We start from the raw sequence: 22,460 nt of genomic DNA on the forward strand, positions 1-22,460 counted from the left end.
CGGTCAATAATTCTCATCTCAGTAAGAAGAGTGTAAACATGTGCAGACCTTCTTAGATCCGTGTTCTGAATCCAGCACTAAGTTACCTCTGGACAAACTTTTAGCAGCATCCATAAAAAACTTTTTGATGATGTTAAACTAAGACTATTTTTTCCCATGGCATTATATTGGAAACAGGACACCCGCGCCAACTTGTGATGTTTACAATCGCGTTTCGTTCATCTCGTCCTTTGAGTTGTCCTGTTTCTCTTTTATAAGGGAGATAACTTGATGGTCTGTGAAATGTGTAGATTATTTTAAGCTTGTACAAAAACAGATCGTGTTTAATATATTAACATACACTTCCAAAGGTTTTGGATTGATAAGAGCTGGGCTAATATTTAATCTTTGCTCTTAAATTACATGTACTACACCACTACCTAACACGCACTGAAATCTTCTGTACCAGCAAATCATCATTTTCAGTGCTAAGTGACAAAAACAAAAAGAGAATTTTATTTTTCCCATGAAGTTTGTATGATTTATATGCGGAAGAAACCAATTCCTCCATGTTTGTGAATGGGTCTCGGGTATTAATGTCAGGTTAGGATTTACTGCTTTTGACTTGCATCTCATTCTGACATAGTCTGGTTTTTTTTTCAAATAGATTTTGTTTTTCTTTTTATAATAAAAAAAAACTAAATCTGGACCTTCAGTGTCTGTTCATTTCATTATTTGTTCATGATTAAGTGTTAAATAAAGAGACCTTCAGTGTACATGAAAAATGGGAAGAGTTTTTAAAGGTTTTTTTCACTACATACATACACTATATGGACAAAAGTATTGGGCCACCTACACATTACTCGGGTATGAGGTTTCTGACCTTAATAGTGAACTAACCTGTGGGTGAGGTAGTCTAACAAGAGGTGCTTTAGACCTCTTAGATATAGCGTACAAGGAAATAGGCACTAGTTCAGCTAGTAATGTCAAAAAGTAGAAAATTGTGTTTTATATTTTTCAATGTCAATTGACAGAAAAGAAATGCAATAAAATTGCCAAATGTGAATAAAATATTTCACCCATCTGAAGGTTAGAGTCCTGGAAATATCCTGCTTAGAATCCATCATAGTCTTCTCCGTTAGATCCAGGGTGTAATGGATCTGCCAGGCACTACGTCTGTGGAGACTCCCAGGGTTAATCAGTCGACACCTGAGGCCAGACCTCTTAGACTGACACCGGCTCCCACCAATCAGGGTGGCAGGCTCAGGAGTGGGAGAGCCTATCGCGGCCTGGTCAGTCAGAGTTAGCTCCGCCCCCTGTCCATTTATACCTGCAGTTTTCTCTTCCTCATTGCTTGTTATTCTTTTGGATTCCTGGCCCCACTGCTGCTTGCTCCAGCCTGCTTCTGCCGTGCTTCTGCCTTGCTGCAGTTCCCCTTGTCTTGCTTTGCTTTGCCCCTGGCTTGCTTCTGTCTCCGTGCCCGCTCGGGTTACTCACTTCGTCCTGGTCCTGACTGTTCGTTCGCCGCTCCGTTTCCTCGTGGCGTTCCGTGGCTACTGCCCCTTCCCTTGCGTGTTCCCTGTTTGTTTTCCTGTGCACTTAGACAGCGTAGGGACCGCCGCCCAGTTGTACCTCGTCGCCTAGGGCGGGTCGTTGCAAGTAGGCAGGGACAGGGCGGTGGGTAGATTAGGGCTCACTTTCCCTTCACCTCCTTCCTGCCATCACAGAATAACAAGCCCTTACCTAGTCTACCATTTCTCCTACGCTGTCGCTATCATGGACCCCCTTGAGACCCTGACCCAGCAGATGCAGGGCCTCTCCCTACAGGTCCAGGCCCTGGCCCAAGGGGTTGGGCGCACCACCTCACCTCTAGAACCCGACCTCAAGTTACCTGACCGGTTTTCAGGGGACCGTAAGACGTTTCTCTCCTTCCGGGAGAGTTGCAGACTATATTTCCGACTTAAGCCCCACTCCTCAGGTTCCGAGAACCAGCGGGTGGGTATCATCATATCCCGACTCCAGGAAGGGCCCCAAGAGTGGGCCTTCTCCTTGGCTCCTGACGCCCCTGAACTTTCCTCTGTTGATCGTTTTTTCTCTGCCCTCGGACTCATTTACGACGAGACTGACAGGACTGCTTTAGCCGAGAGTCAGCTGGTGACCTTACGTCAGGGTAGGAGACCGGTTGAGGAATACTGTTCTGATTTTAGGAAGTGGTGCGTAGCTTCTCAGTGGAACGATCCGGCCCTAAGGTGCCAGTTTAGGTTAGGATTATCTGACGCCCTGAAGGATCTGCTGGTTAGTTACCCCTCGTCTGACTCCCTTGACCAGGTTATGGCCCTAGCAGTACGACTTGACCGACGTCTCAGGGAACGTCAGCTAGAACGCTTCAGTGTGCTCCCCTCTGACTTTTCTGCGATCCCCCCCGAGGTCCCGCCTCCTCGCCCCTCCACGGAGGACTCGGAGGTACCCATGCAACTCGGGGCCTCCATGTCCCCTCGACAACGTAGGGAGTTTCGCAGAATGAACGGTCTCTGCTTCTACTGTGGGGACGACAAGCATCTACTGAACACCTGTCCCAGGCGCAAGAATAAGAAGCCGGAAAACCTTCCGCGCCTAAGTGATCATCGGGGAGGTCACTTGGGCGCACAGGTATTTCCCGTTAATGTGAAACGCAATAAAATTTTGCTTCCCTTTCAGGTCTCGTTTGCTGGCCGGTCTGCCACGGGCAGTGCTTTCGTGGATTCTGGTTCATCTGCTAATATCATGTCTGTGGAATTTGCTATGTCTCTAAAGATGCCTTGTATTGATTTACCTTATCCTATCCCTGTAGTAGGTATCGACTCGACTCCCCTTGCTAATGGTTATTTTACTCAGCATACTCCTGTTTTTGAACTCCTTGTTGGCTCCATGCATTTGGAGCAGTGCTCTGTACTGGTGATGCAGGGATTATCGTCTGATCTGGTATTAGGTCTTCCCTGGTTGCAGTTGCATAATCCCACGTTTGATTGGAATACTGGGGATCTCACCAAATGGGGTAATGAATGTCTTACGTCATGTCTCTCTGTTAACTCTATTTCTCCCCGGGAGGAGGTAAACACGCTTCCTGAGTTTGTTCAGGACTTCGCCGATGTGTTTTCTAAGGAGGCCTCCGAGGTGTTGCCCCCCCATAGAGATTACGATTGCGCTATCGATTTGGTGCCTGGTGCCAAGCTTCCTAAGGGTAGGATATTTAATCTTTCATGTCCTGAACGTGAAGCCATGAGGGTGTATATCCAGGAATGCCTGGCCAAGGGTTTCATTCGCCCCTCGACTTCTCCTGTAGGTGCTGGCTTCTTCTTCGTGGGGAAGAAGGATGGTGGTCTTAGGCCGTGCATTGATTATCGTAACCTGAATAAGGTCACTGTAAGGAACCAGTACCCACTTCCTTTGATTCCGGATCTTTTTAATCAGGTTCAGGGAGCCCAATGGTTTTCTAAGTTCGATCTACGGGGGGCATATAACCTTATCCGCATCAAAGAGGGGGATGAGTGGAAAACTGCGTTCAACACACCCGAGGGTCATTTCGAATACCTGGTCATGCCCTTTGGGTTGTGTAACGCCCCTGCTGTCTTCCAGAATTTTATTAATGAAATCCTGAGAGAGTACCTGGGTAATTTTCTTGTTGTGTACCTTGATGACATACTGGTGTTTTCCAAGGACTGGTCCTCTCACGTGGAGCATGTCAGGAAGGTGCTCCAGGTCCTTCGGGAGAATAATCTGTTTGCTAAGACTGAAAAATGTGTCTTTGGGGTACAGGAGATACCATTTTTAGGGCAAATCCTCACTCCTCATGAATTCCGCATGGACCCTGCCAAGGTTCAAGCTGTGGCGGAATGGGTCCAACCTGCCTCCCTTAAGGCGTTACAGTGTTTTTTAGGGTTCGCCAACTATTACAGGAGATTTATTGCCAACTTCTCGGTCGTCGCTAAGCCTCTTACGGACCTTACCCGCAAGGGTGCTGATGTCCTCCATTGGCCCCCTGAGGCCGTCCAGGCCTTTGAGACTCTCAAGAAGTGCTTTATCTCGGCCCCCGTGCTGATTCAGCCCAACCAAGAGGAGCCATTTATTGTGGAGGTTGACGCTTCCGAGGTGGGAGTGGGGGCCGTCTTGTCCCAGGGTACCAGCTCCCTCACCCATCTCCGCCCCTGTGCTTACTTCTCTAGGAAGTTTTCGCCCACGGAGAGTAACTATGATATTGGCAACCGCGAACTTCTAGCCATTAAATGGGCTTTTGAGGAGTGGCGGCACTTCCTGGAGGGGGCCAGACACCAGGTAACGGTCCTTACGGATCACAAGAATCTGGTTTTCCTAGAATCGGCCCGGAGGCTTAATCCTAGACAAGCTCGGTGGGCACTATTCTTTACCAGATTTAATTTCTTGGTTACCTATAGGGCTGGGTCCAAGAATATTAAGGCTGATGCTCTGTCACGTAGTTTCATGGCCAATCCTCCTTCCGAGAAGGATCCCGCTTGTATTTTACCCCCTGGTATAATCGTCTCTGCCACGGATTCTGATTTAGCTTCTGATATCGCGGCTGATCAGGGTGCAGCTCCCGGGAACGCCCCTGGGGACAAACTGTTTGTTCCCCTGCAATACCGGCTGAGGGTACTCAGGGAAAACCATGACTCCGCTCTATCTGGTCATCCTGGCATCTTGGGCACCAAACACCTCATTACCAGAAACTATTGGTGGCCTGGGTTGCCTAAAGATGTTAGGGCTTACGTCGCCGCTTGTGAGGTTTGCGCTAGGTCCAAAACCCCTAGGTCCCGACCTGCGGGCCTACTACGTCCCTTGCCCATTCCCCAGAGACCTTGGACCCATATCTCCATGGATTTTATCACCGATTTGCCTCCATCTCAGGGCAAGTCGGTGGTGTGGGTGGTAGTCGACCGCTTCAGCAAGATGTGCCACTTTGTGCCCCTTAAGAAGCTACCTAACGCCAAGACGTTAGCTTCTTTGTTTGTGAAGCACATCCTGCGTCTCCATGGGGCCCCAGTCAATATCGTTTCGGACAGAGGGGTACAATTTGTTTCCTTATTTTGGAGAGCCTTTTGTAAAAAGTTGGAGATTGATCTGTCCTTCTCCTCCGCCTTCCATCCCGAAACTAACGGCCAAACGGAAAGGACCAACCAATCCCTGGAACAATATTTAAGGTGTTTCATCTCTGACTGTCAATTCGATTGGGTCTCATTCCTTCCCCTTGCTGAATTTTCCCTGAATAACCGGGTCAGTAACTCGTCAGGGGTCTCCCCGTTTTTCTGTAATTTCGGGTTTAACCCAAGGTTCTCCTCCGTCTCCCCTGGTTGTTCCAATAATCCTGAGGTAGAGGATGTTCATCGGGAACTGTGCACTGTCTGGGCCCAGGTTCAGAAGAACCTAGAGGCGTCCCAGAGCGCACAAAAGATTCAGGCAGATAGTAGACGTTCTGCTAACCCCCGGTTTGTCGTCGGGGATTTGGTCTGGTTGTCGTCCAGGAACTTGCGCCTTAAGGTCTCGTCCAGGAAGTTTGCTCCCCGATTTATTGGGCCTTATAAGGTCATTGAAGTCCTCAACCCTGTATCCTTCCGTCTGGAGCTGCCCCCATCCTTCCGCATACACGACGTCTTTCATGCCTCCCTCCTTAAACGCTGCTCCCCGTCCTGGTCCCCCTCTAGGAAACCTCCTGTTCCCGTTCTCACCCCTGAGGGGGTGGAATTCGAGGTGGCCAAGATTGTGGACAGTAGGATGATCCAGGGCTCCCTCCAGTACCTGGTCCATTGGAGAGGATACGGGCCGGAGGAGAGGACTTGGGTACCTGCTCGAGATGTTCACGCTGGGGTATTGGTCAGGAGGTTCCACCTTCTCTTCCCCACTAAACCGGGTCCTCTTAGTAAGGGTCCGGTGGCCCCTCATAAAAGGGGGAGTACTGTAATGGATCTGCCAGGCACTACGTCTGTGGAGACTCCCAGGGTTAATCAGTCGACACCTGAGGCCAGACCTCTTAGACTGACACCGGCTCCCACCAATCAGGGTGGCAGGCTCAGGAGTGGGAGAGCCTATCGCGGCCTGGTCAGTCAGAGTTAGCTCCGCCCCCTGTCCATTTATACCTGCAGTTTTCTCTTCCTCATTGCTTGTTATTCTTTTGGATTCCTGGCCCCACTGCTGCTTGCTCCAGCCTGCTTCTGCCGTGCTTCTGCCTTGCTGCAGTTCCCCTTGTCTTGCTTTGCTTTGCCCCTGGCTTGCTTCTGTCTCCGTGCCCGCTCGGGTTACTCACTTCGTCCTGGTCCTGACTGTTCGTTCGCCGCTCCGTTTCCTCGTGGCGTTCCGTGGCTACTGCCCCTTCCCTTGCGTGTTCCCTGTTTGTTTTCCTGTGCACTTAGACAGCGTAGGGACCGCCGCCCAGTTGTACCTCGTCGCCTAGGGCGGGTCGTTGCAAGTAGGCAGGGACAGGGCGGTGGGTAGATTAGGGCTCACTTTCCCTTCACCTCCTTCCTGCCATCACACAGGGCTTTCGCCGATAGCAGAGACACCACGCGTGGAGGATTGGCGTCTGACAACACCTATGTACACCTACAGGAGATTTTATGACATCCCATCCTAAATCCATAGACTTTATAATGGAGTTGGTTCCTCTTTGCAGCTAAAACAGTGTTCTGGGAAGGCTTCCTACAAGATTTTGGAGGGTGTCTGTGGGAATTTTTGCCCATTCATCCAGAAGATCCTTTGTGAGGTCAGACACTGATGTTGGATGAGAGGGCCTGGCTCATAATCGCCATTGTAGTTCATCCCAAAGGTGTTGGATGGGGTTGAGGTCAGGGCTCCGTGCGGGCCAGTCATGTTCTTCCACACCAAACTGACCCAACCATGTCTTTATGGACCTTGCGTTCTGCACTGGGGCACAATCATGCTGGAATAGAAAAGGGACGAAACCCAAACTGTTCCCACACAGTTGAAATCTACAATTGTCCAAAATGTCTTGGTGTGCTGAAGTGTTAAGATTTCCCTTCACTTGAGCTAAGAGGCCTAGATCAACCCCTGAAATACAACCTCATAGCATTATCCCTCCTCAACCAAAATTTACAGCTGTCACAATGCAGTCAGCCAGGTAACGTTCTAATGGCATTCACCAAACCCAGACTCATCCATCAGACTTCCTGATAGAGAAGCGTGATTCATCACTCCACAGAACGAATGTAATAATTAAGAAGTGTGTTCCAATACTTTTGTGTATATGGCCCACTAATAGGATGACCTGCATGATCACTATAAATATCCTATCAAGTTATAAGCCCAAAGCAGCTGTGTTGCTACTGTGTCCCTATGACAACACTTCCTCACTATATTCTGTTAGATCACTGTTAAGAGTAGGAAATTGTTTGGATACTAATCACCATACACATCAATGTACACACATATACATAGATACAGTATAGGACTGGGGTACCTTAGGCCCAATCGGTGGAAATCATTTTGAGGATCCCACCCTACAACTTTACAGAGCCTGTGCATGTTCACTGTTCATTTCATTGTAGCCTTTTTTTATCATTGCACACATATAATATATCATCAATGGGTTCCACTAACAATATATATACCCTATTAGTAAGTGATTGGCTCCAAAGTCAGGTCCAAATGTTTATTTGTGTTTGGGGCCTATTATTTTTTTCAGAGCCTGGGCCCATGAGAGGTGTGGTCATGGAAATAAAAGGTGTGGCTATGTAAAATAGGGGGTGTGGTATGATGTTGACCTTTGGGCCCATTCCCAGCAGCCTTGTTTTTTCCTGTGGAGCAGAGCTGTCATGCCCAGGTTCCCAACACCCAGTAGCAAATGGGATATGACCAAGCTGGTCTACATGACAATTAATGAGTGTCGGTCTAGCTACTTGAAACCCTGCTTACATCTCAAATGATGGCAACATACTAAAAGTAAGCATCCACATGGCCTATGGTGAAGTCCTGAAATCTACGATGACGGTACTGGGGGTATTAAACTCACAGATAAGGGAGTGATACTAGGTAGACGCCTCCAACAGCAGCAATGCTCAAGAGAAGTACCCTATTCGGGTATGACACCCTGAAGGGTGAGACTTAAATGGTCAATCCCGAATAGATATTCAATGATGCATAAAGGAATATTCTATTAAATACTGTACACACTACTTAGCAGGTGTTTCAGATCTTTGGCATTATTTCATGTAGTGTTTTCCAAAAACCTACTAATAGCAAACACAAAACAGTCATACCTTCCATCACATAAAGTGTGAGCATATATATATATATATATATATTTTTTTTTTTTTTTTTTAATTGATGGATGAAATGCACATTATGTTATATACCATTGAATTATTTTTGTGCTTTGCCCCTTTAAGCCAAAGTTGCAGGACAGAGTTACGTAATGTTTTTTTGTTCTTTTTTTTTGCTATTCTTTTGAAATCTGTTCTAGGAAAACAAATTAAATAGATTTTTTTTCTAAACTAAGCCAGATGACTATGCTGGGGCTGCATAGAATTTGTAACCAGGAACTTTCCCTGAATCATATGTAACACTTCAGACAAACAGTACAAGCTCAATTCATTACATAGTGATGTTGTGGAATGTAAAATGACATTTATTTTGCTAAGTAACAGAATTAGTAAAATTAGTTAAATAGTGCATCCGCCCATAGGAAATGTTTAGAATCCTACTGTCTAGACCAGATCTACTGAGTAAAGAGACTCTGATATGGAGAAAGACCTCTGTAAACTAGGGCATCTATCATATGCCCTTATAATATTAAAGGGAACCAGTCAAGTTGAACATGGTGCCCTATCTGCGGCAGCATGTTATAGAGCAGGAGGAGCTGAGCAGATTGATATCTAGTTTTGTGGAAAGAGATTCAATATAACTTGTATGAATCCTTGCTCATTCTGGTCTTAGGAGTCCAGTGGGCGGACCAACTCAGTGATTGACAGCTATCTCCTTCCCATAATGGACCATGATAGGTATATTTACTTCTCTCTAGTCATTTTAGTGTGATTTGCTTACTATTTTTAGTGTTGTAACTGGCCTGTTTCAATAATGCCCTTAGTTTATTATAGGATCTTAGCCGTACTGTTTGCTCATATTTTTGACCTTACCTACAGTATCATAGACCTGTAATATGTTTTGTAAATATTATCCTGTGTTTGATTTGTCTTTACACATTGTAACAAGCCTGTACTTACTTTTTTTTCTCTATTTTGATTTTGCATATGTGGTATTCTTTTGTATTGTTAAAAACAATTTTAATAAAAAATATGATTACATTTTAAAAAAAAAAGACATCTAATTGGTTGAGCGACTGACGGTATCTCCTGTCTGTGGAAATACAGATACAGAGCTAATGTTAATGGATCTGTCCACCCAATCCCAAATCTATACATTGGTATTTCAATACCACGTGTGTGTACTTTCCCTTTTTCTGGTTCAAGTCAGATGCCAGGAATAGGCGCCGATATTTAAAACCTAAATACTGTGGGTGATTGATTCCTTGCCACTGCAAGTATGCTCTCTTTGAAAAGACAGCCATAATAACTTTTTCAAGCACCTATGGAATCTGGGTAAAGCTGGTTCTGGCCCATCTCCCTTGAGGAATCGTTTGGCCAAGAGCAAACACGTCAGGAGGATTTTTATATGGAGAGAGGTTCCCCGATCCCCTTGTACTGATCAAACAGTGGATAATATCCAGCATCTGAAAGGATAGGGGGGCATTGACCCCTATATTCCATGACCATAATTACTAATTGTATAAAGGGAACATAAAATGAAATGTCTGTGAAACTCTCTTCTAAAAAGCAACAATATTTGTGAATAACCCTTTATTGGGTGAATATCTTGCTGTCTAATTTGACCAAAACATCTCGAAAAATAATATTCTGGATACATGTTACACGAGATGCAACGTGACCTATGATGTATGAATACATCACATATGAATCTACTATATATGCAAGTAATTTTCTATTTTTTGAAAATAAATCACACTAAAAGTTATATTTTATATATATAAATTCTGGATCTATCCCTTTTTTTTATAATTATATACTCAGGAGTCTAAGTCTGGGTGGTGGACTTCAAAATTATACCATCAATATTCCTTATGTGGGATCTTAACGATTGCTACCATATAAAGTGGCTGATAATTGTCCGCCATAAGTGCCAATCATATACCATCTATAGACCTTCTCCACTCACCAAGTCACTTCAAGACAGACACACTTGGGTGGGTATGGTATGATCAGCAGATCTTTTTTTCATGCTCCATTGACCTCTATATAAAGAATACTGCATACAAAAAAAATCATCATTGAAAAATATGAAACATGCTCTATGAAGTAACTTTGGCAGATTCAAGATCCAGTCTAAATGCAAAGAATATGGATCCGGTATATACAAGTGTGAAGAACGCCTATGGCTGGGACTCCAGTGATTAGGTTGACCTATAAAAAGTTACTTGTAATGTCCGTGGCTGCGGGCTGTCAGCTCCAACATCCCCCTGACAGCCGCAGCAACGAGTCGACAAGCGCTGGCCCCAGCCGCCTCCTCAGGAGACACCAGCGCTCGCGTCCACTCACCTCTGCCGGATCCCGTAGGGTGCCCGCGCACGCTCGTGCCCGCTCTTAAAGGGGCAGCGCGCGCACCGGACCTCATGGACAAACTTTACCCGTGAGTACCCTGGACTATAAGAGGGGTCCAACCCCCTAGTTCTATGCCTGAGCGTTGTTGTGTTCCCTATAGTTTGTCTTGTGATGGCCTCCTAGTGTGTTTCCTGTTCCAGTCCCTGTCCATATACCTGTTTCCAGTTCCTGTTCCTAGCAATTCATACCTTCCTGGTCTAGCACCGTGCTGTGCCAAAGTCGTGCCGTGCTGCATCCACGTCTGACCTGCTTCACCTCGCCTGACGTCCGCCTGCTACCTAAGTCCCAGCCGAGCCTGACCTGGTGCTGTCTGAGCTGCCACAGGTACCTATAGAGCTATAGACATTCACCTGCTCCCTGTTGGCAAGCTGCCTTACCACTAAGGCCCAGAACCTTCGTGACATTACTATAGTAACTGGGGCCAATGTAATAAAATACACAGGCCCCTGTTATTATAGTAATGACACTATACTTACCCTCCTTCCTGAGTGCAGCGGAAGTCCCAACGTCTTCTCACGTCATGACATCATGACGCTGTGCGCCGCGCATGACTTCACGGATGCTGTCAGGACATCCGTTGCACCCAGAGCCGAAGAGGAGGGTAAGTGTAACATTACTGTCTGCTGGGGTCCTGTAGATACAGTGCCTAACAGACAGTATTATACATGGACCCTGTATCTAAGCCTACCACATGGTGGGCTTAGATATATGGCCTTGTATGATACTGTCTGATTGGCCCTCTATCTAAGCCTACCACATAGTATGCTCAGATACAGGAACCCAGCAGACAGTAATCTTATACAGAATAAGATTACTGTCTGCTGGGGCCCTGTATCTAAGCCTACTGCCTAGTACATAGTATAAAATTACTGTCTGTTGGGGCTCTGTATCTAAGCCTAACTTGTGGTAGGCTTATATATAGAGCCCATCAGACAGTTTCACATATGGTGTGATCCTGTCTGCTGGGACCTGTATCTAAGCCTACCACATGGTAGGCTTAGATACATAGCCCATGTGTGATCCTGTCTGATGGGCCCTGTATCTAAGCCTACCACATAGTAGTCTAAGATACAGGGCCCCAGCAGACAGTAATCTTATACAATATAAGATTACTGTCTGCTGGGGCCCTGTATCTAAGCCTACCTTGTGGTAGGCTTAGCTATATGGTCTAATAGACAGTATCACACATGGACCCTATATCTAAGCTTACCACATGTGTTACTAATGGTTTTTTTTTGTGTTTGTGTTTTTTTACAGGTTCGGATGTTGGACAACTTCGGATTCGAAGACTACTTAGATAACGGCTTTTTTATTTTCAATAAAATGGTTCATGAAATAAAATATTTTTCTATGTCTTTGTATTTTCTTTTAAACTTTATTACTACCGCCTTAGTAATGGCCGTTGGCTGATTGACAGCGTCCATTACTAAGGCGGGGCCTAGTGTTAGCCGGTGAAAAGTTTAACACTAACTCCCCATTATTACCCCTGTACCCACTGCCACCAGGGGTACTGGGAGGAGCCGGGTACGATGCAGTACCCGACCCTCTGTAGTGATGGTCGGGCATCGGGGTGGCCGCAGTCTGGTATTCTTAGGCAGTATTATTAGGCTGGGAAAGCCAAAAATCAGTGGCCCTTCCCACCCTGGTAATGCTAGCCTACTGCTGCTATGTTGTATCTGGCTGGTTATGTAAAATGAGGGGGACCCAACGAAGAATATTTTTTAAAAGAAATAATTGGAAAAAATACGTGGTGTCCCCCCCATTTTTCATAACCAGCCAGATACAACATAGCAGCAGGCTAGCATTACCAGGGTGGGAAGGGCCACTATTTTTTGGGTTTCCCATCCTAATAATACTATCCTGCAGCCGCCCCAGTACCCAACCATCACTACAGATGGTCGGGTACTGGATCGTACTCGGCTCCTTCCAGCAACCCTGGTGGCAGTGGGTACCGGTATATATTGGGGGTTAGTGTTAGGGTTTTACTGACTAACATTAAGCCCCATTTATAGTACACTTGTTGTCGATAATTGCCCTGTGTAAACAGGGCAGCGATCAGCAGATGAACGAGCAAACGCTCAATTATCTGCTGATCGTATCGTTTTAAAAAAGGAAAATATTATCGTTGTCGGCAGAACATCTCCCTGTGTAAACAGGGAGACGCGCTGCCGACATGATAATAATGTATGGGGACGAGCGATCGGAGTAACGACCACTCGTCCCCATCCATAGATCCGTGTGACAGGAGCAAATGAGCGCCGATCAACGATGTCTCGTTGATCGGCGCTCGCTGCACCGGCCGATTATCGGCCAGTGTAAAAGGGCCTTTAGTCTTATAGATATGCTATCTCCGATATGTATGTAAAAAAAAAGTGCCCTGCAGTCAAGGAAAGCCTAGCTTTGAGGGGGTGTATATTGCATTCATATTACAGCAACAAGCACATGTACATTTATATTCTAAGAAGGATCATTTATTCTCAACATATGTTGGATCTTGGTCCTTAAATCATTGTTGCTGCAAAACGGGGTTCTCTAGTTTAGAAAACCCATTTTCAAATACCCTATTAGGGAATTCTGAGTTAACAGTAGATGGTCTGCAGTTTAGGAAGCTCATTTACTAGTCAAAGCAGAGAGCAGCTACAAAAAGCATCTCTCCCAGATGGACCCAGTGTGGACATATTTTTTTATGGACAGCCCATTGATTTTAATGAGAACTATGTAATGCTTTACTTTTCCTGTGGTGGTGCTGCAGAATCATTTTACAGCTGATCGCTCAGGTCCCAGCAGCGGGACACTCTATGATCATATTATTATCCAGGGATCCTTCTAACAATAAGGGATTGCCCAAGGTGGACAACCTGTTTAAGCTAAAAGTTCTACACTGTACCATTTCTGATACACAGAAAACCTAGTTATCAAAACTTTCTTCTTATAACCTCGATTGCGAAGGAAATAGGTTTTTTGTCCTGTTCTAAAAAAAAATCTAGAAACCAATAATGAGCTGAAAAATATAATCAGTTTCTGGTTAAATAAATGAATGTGAGTTAATCATGTCACATGCACATTAACTAATGAGATTTTCTGCCAAGCATTGCCTTCCAGATTCCGAGTCTCGTTGCTGATCAGTGATCACATTAATTAAAGGGTTACAGCCGAGCATACAATTCATTTTAATGCTTTTCTCATGACCATTGGCAATTGCAACAGTGAAGGTTGTCTGCCAGCCTAGGATACCTAGCCACACTTCTTTATACTTTCCTGTTAGGGCATGTTCACATGGCTAAATAAAATGGGCGTAAAATACGGAGCTGTTTTCAAGCAATAACAGCCTCTGATTTTCAAGCGTTTTTTGATGCATTTTTTGACAGACTTTTTGGAGCTGTTTTTCTATTGAGACAATGAAAAACTGCTCCAAAAACCCTCAAGAAGTGACAGGCACTTCTTTTTACAGGCCGTTTTTTTACGCGCCGTTTTTTCAAACGGCTGAGTAAAAAACGCCCCGTCGGAACGAAACGCCATTTTTCCCATTGAAATCAGATGTTTGGAGGCGTTCAGCTTCCGTATTTTCAGCCATTTTTCATGGCATTTACGGCCCAACAACCGGCTGAAAATAAGCCGTGTGAACATACCCTTAGGCCCCATGCACACGACCGTATTTTTGTCCACCCGTAAATACTGGCGTAAATACGGGTCCTTGGTCACACGTATTCGACCCGTATTGCACCAGTATTTACGGACCTGTGCCCGTAAATACGGGTCCAGTGTCATCCGTATTCCACCCGTATTTACGGGCACGTTTTTGGCAGCAAAATTGCACTGCACTAATCAGCAGCCCTTCTCTCTATCAGTGCAGGATAGAGAGAAGGGACAGCCCTTTCCGTAATAAAAGTAAAAGAAATTCATACTTACCCGGCCGTTGTCTTGGTGACGCGTTCCTCTCTTGACATCCAGTCCGACCTCCCTGGATAATGCGGCAGTCCATGTGACCGCTGCAGCCAGTGATTGGCCTGTGATTGGCTGCAGTGGTCACATGGGCTGTAACGTCATCCCAGGAGGCCGGACTGGAGAAAGAAGCAGGGAGTTCTGGGTAAGTATGAACGTCTTTTTTTTTTTTAAGCATACGGGGAGGTACCCGTGGCCAATAGAAGGTCTATGGACCTGTAATTACGGGCCGTGATTACGGCCCGTAATTACGGGAGTTTTTATGGTCGTGTGCATGGGGCCTTAGAGTTAGAAATATATTGCCAGGACACAGGCACGAGATTGCACCACAATGTTACTGCTTATGTTCGTGAGGAACAAAAATCGTCACCCTGGTCTGGGTTACTCAACAGTAAAACAAACTTAAAAAAAACCCTTCCTTTTATAAGAACAAACAAATTCATTTCTATGCAAATAGCACAAATAACCCTGAATTTATATAGCTGTATTATAATTTAGCTTTCGTCCCAGCCTACACTTTTTAAACAACAGGTTGCGTTACGTAGTGGCAACAGTTAAAGTACCCGCGCCATCACTTGCAGGTGCCGGCTGTGGCTGCTACAGCGGTAGCGACACCATATTCAATAGTCTCTGCTTCCTTCGGATGCAGATATTATTGAAAACTATGAGAGAGCAGGGAGGTGTCTCCCTGCTCTGCTATAGGCTACTGTATACAGTGGCGTAGCTCTAGGGGTTACAACGGTCGCAATTGTGACAGGGCTGCTAAACCTGGGGAGCCCAGCTGACAGCTCCGTGCTCCAGCATTCACTCTGCATGGGGCAGCTATGGGGCATTATGCTGTATGGGGGATTTTGGGAATTTTACTGCATGGAGGCATCTGCATGGGCATTATACTGTATGGGCATTATACAGTATGGGGGCATTATACTGTATGGTGGCAGCTATGGGGGCATTATACTGTGTGGGCTGAACCGGGTGTGTATGAGTGGGGATTGGGTGGGGTTAGAGGCGTGGCTTAAAAGAAAAAAAATTGCTTCAAAGTGTACATAGCCCTTAAGGGGCTAATATATCTTTATAGTGATTAGCACTTCATTTATATGATATAGTGTTTGAAAGCAGCTGCGTAGACAAGCATATGCCTGACAAGAAGAGGCTCACTATAGCGACAACAGCTAATCGCCCAGGGGTTAGAGAAGCCGGCTTCTGTTCATGAAGAGGTTGTGTGCAGGAGAAAAGCCTATAAGACTATGCATCAATACTACAGTGGCTGAGGACCCACAAGATTACTCATTGGACGCTCCACATTGCTATGTACACTTGTGAAATTTGTGTTTTTTGTGGGTTTTTTTTTTGGGGGGGGGGGGGGTTGTATATAAATGTGTATCAGTGTGTTTTGTGAAACTTTCTAAATACATTTTATTAAAAATTAGTTTTACTTTTTGAGATACAGCTGACTTGTATCCTGTAAACAGAGCGATGAATCCTGTATCCATCAGGTCAGCGGGACCGACAAGGTTTAGTGGCAGCGGGTCCTACATGTCTCTGACACGCAGGATTGAAGTGTTACTGATCACATCTAAGTTCAATACTTAGATTTGATCTATAACAGGTTTATCATGTGTGTCTCCGCTGACACTGAACCCGTCAGCGCTGACCTGAAGGATGCAGCTTTCTTATCATGGTCCCCGGCTCAGCAATATGTCATATGCCTACACCCAATGGCAGATCATCATAGTACAATGTAGTTTTGTCATGTTATTGCCGCGATTTTGCAGCGAATCACGGCAAAAACCGTGACGAATATGAATATGTCCTGCAAAAGGACCTTTACGGTATGTTCACACGGCAGCGTCCGTAACGGCTGAAATTACGGGGATGTTTTCAGGAGAAAACATCCCCGTAATTTCAGCCGTAAAGGCATGTGCAGGCGCTTGAACGCCGCGTCCATTACGGACGTAATTGGCGCTGCTTTTCATTGGAGTCAATGAATAAGGGCTCCAATTACGCCCCAAGAATTGACAGGTCACTTCTTTGACGCGGGCGTCTATTTACGCGCCGTCATTTGACAGCGGCGCGTAAATATACGCCTCGTGTGAACAGACAAACGTCAGCCCGTTGCTTTCAATGGGCAGATGTTTGTCAACGCTATTGAGGCGCATTTTTCGGACATAATTTGGGGCAAAAACGCCCGAATTACGTCCGTAATTAGTGTGTGTGAACATACCCTTAGACATAAGGTCACATGACCTCATCTCTGAAGTTCTTACTACTGTTTAGAGACCTGCCGCAGCAAGTGCAAGTGGGCGGAAGTGCAGGTGATGGAGAAAGCTCCCACTGCACCAACGCTCCTGACGTGGAAGACACATGTGGGCTGGTTTTATGAATCGCTATGCGCCATTGGTGACCAGTATACAGGATCACTATTTAAACCCAATTACGGTACACTAACATTACTTCCTGACGAAGAGTGCGAAACGCGCGTCGAGGTGTTCCTCTCTGAGATTACTGACAGCCATCATGCCAGCCACAGGTAATGGAGACTAATTCATGTTCACCACTAAAATGTGTTAGTGCTATACTTTAAATATTACCTTATAGACTGTATTGAAGTTGGATTGTACTAGAGGGAATCTGTTTAGAGGCATACTAAATGCTCTCTCTGTGTATTTCTGCCTTAACTGCTGTATACTATACATCACTATACTTATATGGCTATGGTGGTAATTTTCTGATCTCAGAGTTTCTTTTTTAAGTATGTTTTAATATTTGTATTTATATTTATGTGGTTTCTACGGGGTATCCATATTTATGGAATAATAAAAGAAATATTTTTGGACTAAATACATGTCTAAGATTTATTTGTCACACGGTATGTGCATGTGAGACATATATAGGTTTTCTGCAAGACTCCACAGAGAAGACTGAGGTGAGCTGCTATGTAAGTATAAGGGGATGGATTTGTTTAAGGGGTCTGTATTTAGGGGGTCTAGTGTGGGGACTGTATTTAGGGGGTCTGGTTTGGGGACTGTATTTAGGGGTCTAATTTGGGGACTGTATTTAGGGGGTCTCGTCTGTATTTAGGAAATTTGGTGTCTGTATTAGTTTAAGGGGTCGGGGGTCTGTATTTAGGGTGTCTGAGTTCTGTATCAGTTTAAGGGGTTTAGGGTCTGTATATTAAGGGGTCTGTGTTAGTTTAAGGGGTCTGGGTCTGCATTTAAGGGGTCTGTATTAGTTTGACGTCTGGGGTCTGTATTAGTTTATGGGGTCTGTATTTAGGGGGTCTGTATTAGTTTGAGGTCTGGGGACTGGATTTAGGGAGTCTATATTTAGGAGTCTGAATTAGTTTAGGGGTCTTTATTAGATCAGGGGGTCTGGTCTGGGGTCTGTATTACTTAAGGGAGTCAGGTCTGGGGTCATTATTAGTGTAGGGGGTCAGGTCTGGGGTCTGTATTTAGAGGGTCTGTATTTAGGGGTCTGGAGTCTGCATTAGTTTATGGGTTCTGTATTTAGGGACCTGGTCTAGGGTCTGTTTTAGTTTAGAGGTCTTTATTTAGGGGTCTTTATTAGTTTAGGGGTTTGGTCTTGGATTTGTATTAAGGGAGTCAGGTTTGGGGTCATTATTAGTGTAGAGGGTCGGGTCTGGGGTCTGTATTTAGGGGTCCTGTCTGAGGTCTGTATTTATTTAGGGTGCTTGTTCTGGGGTCTGTATTTGTTTAGGGGGTGTCTGGTCTGGGGACTGCAATAGTTTAGAAGGTCTGGGTCTGTATGTATTCTATGATCTAGTCTGGGGTCCAAATTTATTAGTCTGAGTAAAAGGGGTTGTCCGGGCACATCGATAGGTCATCAGTATAAAAACGGTCCGTGCCTGGATAACCCCTTTAATGTATGGTTCTGGGCCTTGGTGTCTAAATTTGTGTGTTTCTATAGGGGCTGGAAATGGCTGCAGAAGTGATGGGCAAAGATGTCTCATCAGGAGAAGTCACCATAACAGTCTGCGTCAGATGGAGAAGAAAAGAAAACGATTCCCATCAGAGAAGACATCACCTGTGAGTCGCTGGATCTATAGGGGATCTGTCCCCTCTCCTGACATGTCTGTTGTAGGAAAGCCTCTTATTCTACATATCTTTGTGTACCCGGAACTAATAGACAAATGCGTGTTACCATTCCCATCGTCAAGAGGAAGTGTGATACTGTCAGTGATGGTTGGAGACTGCCAGTATGTAGGGACACAGCCCTTTGACAAGGGGAATCGTAACACCCATTTGTCAATGCTCGCACAAAAAGGTGGTGTTCACTATAGACACGGCAGAGCGGTGGTGGGGAAGGGGGGCCCAAGTTTGAGGAACAGCCCAGGGCCTATGGTCTACTTAATCCGCCACTTTTATTATTCTTCTCCCAGATCAGACCATTCACACTTTTAAAGAGTAGCTCATCTGGAATCTTACAAGCTGAACAGATTGCCAGTCTGTGCTAGGTTACAAGTCACAAATCAAGGAGTCACATGGTGTTAGGGTTACAGTGCCATACAATAGAGTCACTTGTTACAAAACAAAAAGAAGACACAGACTTAATTACATAGTAACAGGATTTGTATAGATAAGAATTAAACCAATTAACTCATTGTACATCCCAGTTATTATACATATAAATTAATGTACCTGTCAAAAGTATTTTCTAAAAGTTAAAATTGACATGCAAATTATATTCCTCAAATTTTCAATGTTCTTTTTTTTATAACATATAGTAATTCAGATTGAATCTGATTAATGTCAATGTAAATGATGTATTGGAGTTACGGTATGTTCACACGCTTAGCAAAAAACGGAAAACACCTCCTGATTTACAGACGGTTTTTTTCACATTTTTCGCTGCTTTTTTTACGGCCGTTTTTGGAGCTGTTTTTCTATAGTGTTAATGAAAAATAGCTCCAAAAACAGCTCAAGAAGTGACATGCACTACTTTTTATGGGGCGTCTTTTTACACGCCGTTTTTTCAAAACGACCGTGTAAAAAAACACCCCATCGGAACAGAACACAGTATTTCCCAATGAAATCAATGGGCAGATGTTTGGAGGCATTCTGCTTCCGATTTTTCATCCGTTTACGGCCTGAAAAACGGCCAAAAATAAACAGTGTGAACATACCCTAAAAGTAATTTATCTTTCGATCATTGGGAACGCAGGAACCATGTGTAATATGCCCTGCCACCCATGTTTAGAAGGCTGCCGCTAGGAAAAAATTTAGCTCCTCTTAGACCGGGTTCACACGTAGCGTAAACGCTGTGGAATTTCCGCAACGGAATTCTGTGCGGAAATTACTCAGAAATTACAGTAGCAACAAAGTGGATGAGATTTAGAAAATCTCATGCCCACGCTGCGCAAAACCAGCAGCGTAAATGTTAATAAATTGACTTGCGGTGCAGAATTAAATTCAGTAGCATGTAAATTTATGCTGCCTTTTTGTTGATTTTCCGTTGCGGGTTTTCCTTATTGAATTAAATGGGGATGCAAGGTTCGCAACAGAAAGCGATTACCCCGCAAAAATCGCAACTACGGAAAAAATAAATCATACTTACCCAGAATGCCCTCCTTCCTGCAGTCCGGAATCCTGGGATGACGTTTCAGTATGAACGGCTTTTTCTGCTGTGCCAATCCCGGCCGTAAAACCGCATCACGATGTGGTGCGATTTTTCAGATGGAATGTACTGTGGGTTACAGGTCGGATACGCTGCATAATTTTTTAGGCAGCGTATCCGACCCGTGGGAACCCGGCCTTACACTCGCTATACCCCACCTACTGGCACTGAGCTTATCAGTTTTTAAGTTAGTGTCAGTAAGAGGCAGACAAGGATCTAGGTTCTCCAGGTCTGTTTCTACCTAATTTTTATTTTTTATTTTCTCCTGCTTTTAGGTTGAGGAAACATAGAGCGTTGGGCCTCTCTGCCCCCCCTCACAGGAAAACAAGGGATCAGGTCGAGGAAGGCACCCTTGTTCAGCAAAGGCTGGGCCAAACAAAGGAGAAAGTCAGTCCAGCTGCCTTGTTGCCTGAAATGAAGAGGCATCCATGAGATTCCCCTCTGCCCGTCCGCCTACCAGAGTTCGGCATGTTGCAGCGAGGTAGTGTTCTACCGAGTCCAGGGTGGGTGAATATGAATCATTTTCAATACCCTGTAACCTCCACCCCTACCACTCAACCTGAAGTGCGTTATTCACCTCACAGACAGCTCTGGTGACTCTGCGATCTATGACTCTTCCGTGACCTATAGCCATCAGCAGCCCCCTGTGGCCCACCACTTCTGTACATTGGAGGATGCCTTTCTCAGGCCAACCCTCACTTCTCCTCTGCCCCTTATTACAAGTTTGGGCAGCCCACACACAATCCCGTCCCTGACATCGTACAGCCATCCAGGACCCAATAATTTAGTCCATGACTTTTGCAGCCTAGCCGCCGGAGACCTTAGATTCTGCCCCATCCTCTCTGTCGTACAGAGTTTGAATACTGTCGTGTGGATGAGGCTTAGACTTATATTAGGAAGTTACAGGGAATGTATTGGCAACCTATGTGCAACCTAATGTCCACAAAAAATAATAATTATTTCACCAGTAGTGTAAAGCCGAAAATCCGGACCTTAAAATGACTTGTCCTGAGTTTTTGCGGTCCGGATTCATGGCCCTTGCACAGATCCGTGAAAACCATAGTTCTGTGCATGGGGCCTTAGAAATGAATGGGTCCGCAATGTGGATAAATTGCGGATGTAAATGCTTTGTCATGTGCATGAGGCCTTATAGTTTTGTGGAAACAAAGCATAGTCATTTTATAATTAAATGTTTCATTATTCTTTTTGTTTCATTTATCTAACCATTTTCAAGATCTGTTTGCTGTCAGTGAATGAAAACATTGCTCCTGAAACCTATACAGATCTCGTTCTGCTCATAGATGAGAATATTCTACAATTCTGTCTAGCCTAAACACTCCTGTGTGGGCTAAATACATAACCAGCTCAATTCTCACACATTTTCAAGATGTTTGATTGCCGTCAGTACATGAAAACATTTTTACATGCAGAGGCTGAAACCCTGCACTTTTTACAGCTGATTGTTTGCTACAATATATTTAGTCTAGGCAATCCTCTTTGAGCTAAACAGCCTGGACTCCAGACTCATCTATTTGACCTTATACATTATACATTTCAGCGATTAGGATAGGAGAGGGTTTTGTACTACTGATGTATTTAGATCCACAAAGATTATCTCGATGGATACTATTTGAATAATATTCCTAGCAATGTGTGAATAGCTTTTAAAACATAAAACATGCAAAATCTGTCTACCTTTTATGAATACTGAACAAGGAAAAAATGACAAAATAAAAAAGTTATGGCTCTTGGAAGACGGGGAGGGAAAAACGAGAATGAAAAAGCAAAAAAAGTCTCAGTTCTGAAAGAGTTAATATTGTAGTGATTGCTGCTGGGGAAATATAGTGTTATTTGGCCCCTCTGCTCTGGCTAGGGCCTAATAGGGCATATGAGTAGGGATTGTCTACATGAGTATAATATGTGGAATTGGATGGTGTGAAAATGTTCCTTAAAAAGTGAATGATGACACATTATCCACTATTTAGGACTTTCCATATCCTACAAAAAAATCTGTACAACCATTCAGAATCACTTGTGGTTGCTTATAAAAGAATTTTATTCAAAGTGCTTATACTCACTAAACTACAATGCTATTTTAGTATGGAGAATTTTGGATAGCCTAATGGAAGCTGCCTCTTGTGAGTGGTGATAAAATTCCATCCAAATTAGCCGATTTTGGGGGTATAGTAGGAAGATATCTCTAAAGAGCAGTTCACACAGAGTATTTTG

This window comes from Rhinoderma darwinii, chromosome 7, assembly GCF_050947455.1.
Source record: "Rhinoderma darwinii isolate aRhiDar2 chromosome 7, aRhiDar2.hap1, whole genome shotgun sequence".
Lineage (NCBI taxonomy): Eukaryota > Metazoa > Chordata > Amphibia > Anura > Rhinodermatidae > Rhinoderma > Rhinoderma darwinii.